Below are 6000 nucleotides of genomic sequence, written 5' to 3' on the forward strand. Positions count from 1 at the left end.
CACACCCTAGGACTTGGAACTAAAAGGAAATGAATGATCACGAAATACAAATTATCTTTACATATGTGGTATAGGATACACCAAAAAATTGTTGGGCAAAGTAAGATAGGTAATAGGAATCTGCAGTTCTTCAGACACTGTACCACTGCATTACCTCCTACCTAGTTTTTAGATTCCTAGTGAACATCATCAACCTTTATGATGCCAGTCTTGATCTCTCTTCCCCCACCTGTAAGCCCACATAGGTATCTTAGTCTCCTGTTCCATGCCAATGGCATTCCAACTGCAAGCATTATATCAGCTGACATATGGATACTCATTACAAAGATAGCTGTATTGACTGCGGCTTGACTATCACAAGCAGTGCTCAAATTGGTTGCATTCCTTTTAAATAGTTGTGTTTCTATGTTCCTTAAGGGGGATTTACTTTAACAACCAAGAAAATCTTTTGACAGATACAATCTGGAAGCCCCAGGATTTGTGCAGCAGTCTATTGAATCTGAACAATGTGGCTGTTCTGTAAGGGGGTCAGACTGAAGGCTAACAGGAAAATGCAAACAGAAGTCCAAACTAGAGATAACCCGGTAGTGACATGAGGGGTCAGAGGCTTTTCACCAGCCACCACATTGAGCAACTAGAATTTGGAGTCTGGATTATTTTTCTAGGCCAAATGACCAATCGGTGATCACTTTGTGGCATGCTAAATCGAAGGCTCGTGCAAAACACAAGTAGTGCATAGGCATGTACACCTAGACAGGGGAAGTAGTAAAAACTGAGGAGGAGCTGTAGTAGCAGAAAAAGAGGGCGAGGAGGCCACAGACAATGGATCATAGTAAAAAAAAAGTGAGGGCAAGGAGGTCCAGATGACTGGGCAATCTCGATGAGCCTCAAGGAACCATACAACAGATGACGGGTCCGCAGTTTACTATCCAGCATTGGATCAAACAAAACAAGAACAGCCATTGGATATCAGCCAGCAGTGTTGGAAGGTGATGGGTCTCTTAATGATATACTGTCACTTCACCCATTCAGGGCAAAGTGACAGTGCTCATGAAAAGGCCACTGCCAACCCACTCATACTCACCTTTCCAGTGATTCTGCGACTCTCCTTTTTTTTTAGTAGCCACCACCACCGAAATACTTTAAATATGGAGGGGAGGAAAAATGGGGGAGGGAATGACTTTAGGAAAGAAGACATCTCACAGTGTCGTTGTCACAGTCACATGACACATACTTTCACATATCACTTTATGTCCACCGATGCAGGGAAGCAACTAGCTCACAGGCTGAACAATGCATGAGGGACCACTCATGCATCCACCACTAAACAAATAACAAACTTTCGACCTTGATGAAAATCTGCAAGTCGCTCATGTCTCCTCTGCCCTAAATAGTAGAAGCGGAGGGCCTTTTTATACTATAACAAACTCATTTGCAATCCCTCCTGGCTTTTTTTTTTTGCAATCCTCCCTGGCTTTTCTTTGCAGTCCCTCCTGGTTTCTCAAACTGTGGGTCATTCTGACATGGAGAATTCTTTCTTTCAGACACAGGGCTGTAATCACACATTAATACGTTTTGTTTGGCTTTCAGCTTTGGAGATCTAAAAAGCCCAAGCTGGTAATGGAAGACACGGCATCAAAGCCGCCGACAGCTATTCCCTTTATCTGGGTCGTGCCACTTTGACCGGCAAAAATAATTAATATTATTTATTGTTTCACTTGTAAGAAGTCTGTTGCTGGGGCCTCTGAGCTGGGAACCGGCCTCGTGACATAACCGGTCATTCTTGGCATAGTAATGATGTGTAGGAAGCAAGATGACCGTTTGTAAAAGATACGGTGTCTGGAACTGGAAACGTCTACGTATTTGGACTACATTGCATGAGAAAGAGCTAAAGAAGAGTCAAAAAGAAATGTTGGACAGAAACACCTTTTGACTTGTATTGCCATGTACTCAGTGCTATTCAGCCATTTAACATAGAGGCATATGTATTACGCAATAAATCTTTTATTCTAAAATGTATGTTCCAACTATCGGAGCTTTAAAGGGTTAGTATACCAAACACTGCTATTCAGGCTTAAGGAGTGCAATGGCTTAGTGGCTAGCACTTCTGTCCTGCATAACTGGGGTCCCTGGTGCTAAACCCAGTCAGGACATTATCTGCACAAGAGATTATATGCTCTCTGTGGGCCCCCTCCTACACTCTAAAAGACATGTTAGAAGGCAAATTGTCCCTGTATGCATGTGCAATAGGGAACTTAGATGGTAAGCTCCTCAAGGGCAGGGTCTAATGTGATGTGTAAATTGTTTGAGCACTTTAAACGCTGATGGGAGGGTAAAGTAGGATGGCAGGGAGCTTAGCCCATCACTGTTTAGTTTCTTCTTTACTATCCAGTCACAGGACAGTGAAAGAAAATACTTGCAGGACATTACATTTTACATATTTAGTTACACCTCCACTTTAAGGCCATGTTGTCCTTGCGCACTTCATCACCAATTTACCTGCACAATGCAAAAGCAGATTGTGTTTGCATTCAGTGCCTCCCACTCCTAAAAAATAGCTTAAGAAAGTGCCAACCAATTCTCCGGGCTATTCAAAAGTAAAAAAGAAATCAGTTGTGGTGGGAGCCAAAAAAATTTCACCAGTTTACCAACCTGAAAAGGACACTCCTGGGCACTTCTGGCCAGTGATCAACGCGTACTGCCACTCATCAGCATCACATGACTCTAATGAGCGGACGTCAATAAGGAGCACAGGATTCAGGTCATTCTAAATGGGACTGGGAAACAGAAACCTGAGATGTAACTGACATGCCAGTAATCCCATTCCTCCAGTTACAGCAATGAAAACAGGAGACAGAAGAACGGAGGGAATCAATAGAGGAAATATGGATTATGTCTGATGAAATGAGGACTGGGGCAGTTAAGGTTATTTCATTATTTCCTCGATGTCATTCTGTATGAAACCAAAGAAAGTAAAATGTTACTGGTCAGATTAAATTAATTGTTAGTGAAAAAGAACAGAGGAATCGGGGGAGAGAGAGAGAGAGAGAGAGAGAGAAAAAGAGAGAATGGGCAGGGGGTTGGGGGTGGAGAAGATGTGATAGATAGATAGATAGATAGATAGATAGATAGATAGATAGATAGATAGATAGATAGATAGATAGATAGATAGATAGATAGGTAGATAGATAGATAATAGATAGATAGATAGATAGATAGATAGATAGGTAGATAGATAGATATGGATGGAATGGAACAGAGTCGAATGGAATAGAGATGGATGAATGGAATGGACTGGAATGGTGATGAATGGAATGGATGGATGGCTGGATGGCTAGTTCAGTGCTTTGCACTTCTGTTGTCTAGCCATGATGTCCACAGATCAAGTCCTAACCAAGACACTGGATGTATATTCTCCCACATCCCAATGACATGCTGGCACGTAAATAGGCCCTAGGATCTATGCATGTAATATAAGGGCCTTAGAGTGTAAGCTCCTTGAGACCACAAACTAATGTGAAGTTAAAGTGCTTACTGAATTGTTGTAAATGCCTGTGATGGAAGGAGTGGGAGCCCTTTGTCAGTGGCCAATGCAACCGACTAGCCCTTTCACAGTGGGGACAGATTTCCGTGGGCTAAATTAAGTGTGTCATGATGCCACATTGATTAGTAGCTATGGTAAAAGTTGAGTGTTCCTAATGTCAGTGATTTGCGTGACACATCTTTGCACATCTCCCAACATCAGCTTTCTTTGTGGTGAGCATGGAGCGGTGACTACTTTACAACACACACAGGGACCATGGGAAACCAAAGTAGCCACCCTCCAGAATGATGGACAGTGTCAGCACCAATTCAGAGATGATTTGAGGGTCTACAGCTGAGTGGTACACAAATATGATACATTGTTGTTAATAGTTAAGATACCTGAATGCATTTTTAGGATTAGGATTTGAGTTTAGTGTCACTGTAATCCCTCTGTAGCGTGGTTGTGTTCTTCTGTAACCTAAAAGGATAAAGTGGCACAAAATGAAAATGTAAAAAATGTGCAAGGTCAGGGACGCCCCTGTGATAGTCTGCCTGTTCATTGCATTCATTTACATATAATAGTGACGACCAAAGATACAGCCGCCACATCTCTCCCTCTCCGCCTTTCACTCAGACTCTCACCGATACATTCCATGGGCTCCAACCATGCATGGACAATTGGTTGCACAACGTGTATGATGGCTTTCATGGTAGCCGTGACCCATGCTGTTTATCCGTGTCACTAATCCTGTGTAAGGACCTCTCAGAGAGCGACGTGGGAGGGAGGTGTTAAATGAAAAGTGTCTGAAAAATGAGCACTTACAGTTTTCTGTCTTTCATCTGATATAATGGTTAATGTCTGCAAACAGAACAATTTCCTACAGAGGGTTGAAAGACAAGTTCAACCTCTACCAGAAAGCAGTACTTTGACTATAATTCAATTCATAGCACACACACAGAACCGTAATGTTACACCAGTTTTGAGTGGAATATGGGGCAAAAATCCTATAGAATTGTTTCAGTTGTAGTAGAATTGTCCTTTGAATACACCCCAACCCCCTCAGTGTAGCCCACATACTAAAATACTTTCTTCCATCTTCCTGAGAGTTGCACTGTGCAGCCTTACCCGATGCTGCACAAGCTTTGCAGGAAAAGCCTCCTGTACCCAACATGCAAGCATGCAGTTGCCCATGTCATTTCTATGTCTGGTCCATACACCTCTGAATTGCTGGTGGCTACCCTAACTAGAGACCTTATATGGCCACATAGCCATACTAGGTAATTGTAATTCACCAAATATAGGCATGTAGCTATATAAGGTCAATGATGTCACTGCATCCTGCCCCTTTACTTATATCAAGCTGCGGGCAGGGAATTCCTCATCTTCAGTGGCGTATTCAGGGTATGGCACATATGGCACATGCCCTGGGCACCACTTAGAGGAGGGAGCCCTGCTCCGTGGGTCATGTTTACCTACTTACGGAGACAGCTGACTTTTTTCTTTCCCCTACACACCTCCTCGCCTGACTCTTAACAACATGGGATGCTCTGGCCGAGGTCCCACTCAGCTCCTAGCAACCAATGACATCACCGGTTGCCAGGAGCTCGGCAAGACACCGGTCAGGCCGTCCCAGGTTGCTAAGTGCTGGACGGGGAAATGTGTATGGCTCTTACACATCTCCCGTGGCTCTGGCCGGCATCCCACTAAGCTTCTGGCAACCAGTGATGTCATAGGAACTCGGTGGGATGCCAGAAATGGCGTCATAGGTTGCTAAGATCCAGACATGGAGATGTTTAGGGCCCTTCACATCTCCCCGCCCTTAGCAAACCTTCTCCACATCTCTTAGCAACCCTTCCCCACATCTCCAGCCAGAGCAACCTGGGATGCTCTGGCTGGAGTTCACATCTCCCCACTCGGCACTTAGCAACCTGGGATGCTCTGGCTGGAGTCCACATCCCCCCACCCGGCTCTTAGCAAACTGAGATGCTCTGGCTGGCGTCCCACTAAGTTCCTGTGACATTCGCCTGCCTTCTGACAACCAGTGATGTCAGCAGGAGCTAGGCAGGACGCCATGGATGCAGTATTTCCTAGATGTGCCTCTGCTCAGCTTACAGATGATTGGCCAGCATAGAAGGAGGTTCTTCCAGGTTCGGAGGAGATAGGTAGGTAATTGTCATCCTATAACAGAAAGCACCTAACCAAGGACTTTTGTGGCCAGATCAACAGCTATTATTATAATGAAAAACAATATTAAAAAAGGTCAACACTTATATGAACTGGTAGTTATTGGGTTCACACCTTCTTTAAATATTTCATCAGAAAGTGCAGAAGCAGCGAAAAGACTTTAATAAACAATGGAGCCTTTTGCGCCACAGAAACCACACAAGCAAGTCAGAGGTGTCACTGAGAAATTACATTTTTCTTTCTCTGGAATAAAAAAAAAAAAACCTTTGGGGAAAAAAAGGCATACAGCT

Source organism: Nanorana parkeri, unplaced genomic scaffold (assembly GCF_000935625.1).
Source record: "Nanorana parkeri isolate BGI_ZX_2015 unplaced genomic scaffold, ASM93562v1 scaffold15, whole genome shotgun sequence".
NCBI lineage: Eukaryota > Metazoa > Chordata > Amphibia > Anura > Dicroglossidae > Nanorana > Nanorana parkeri.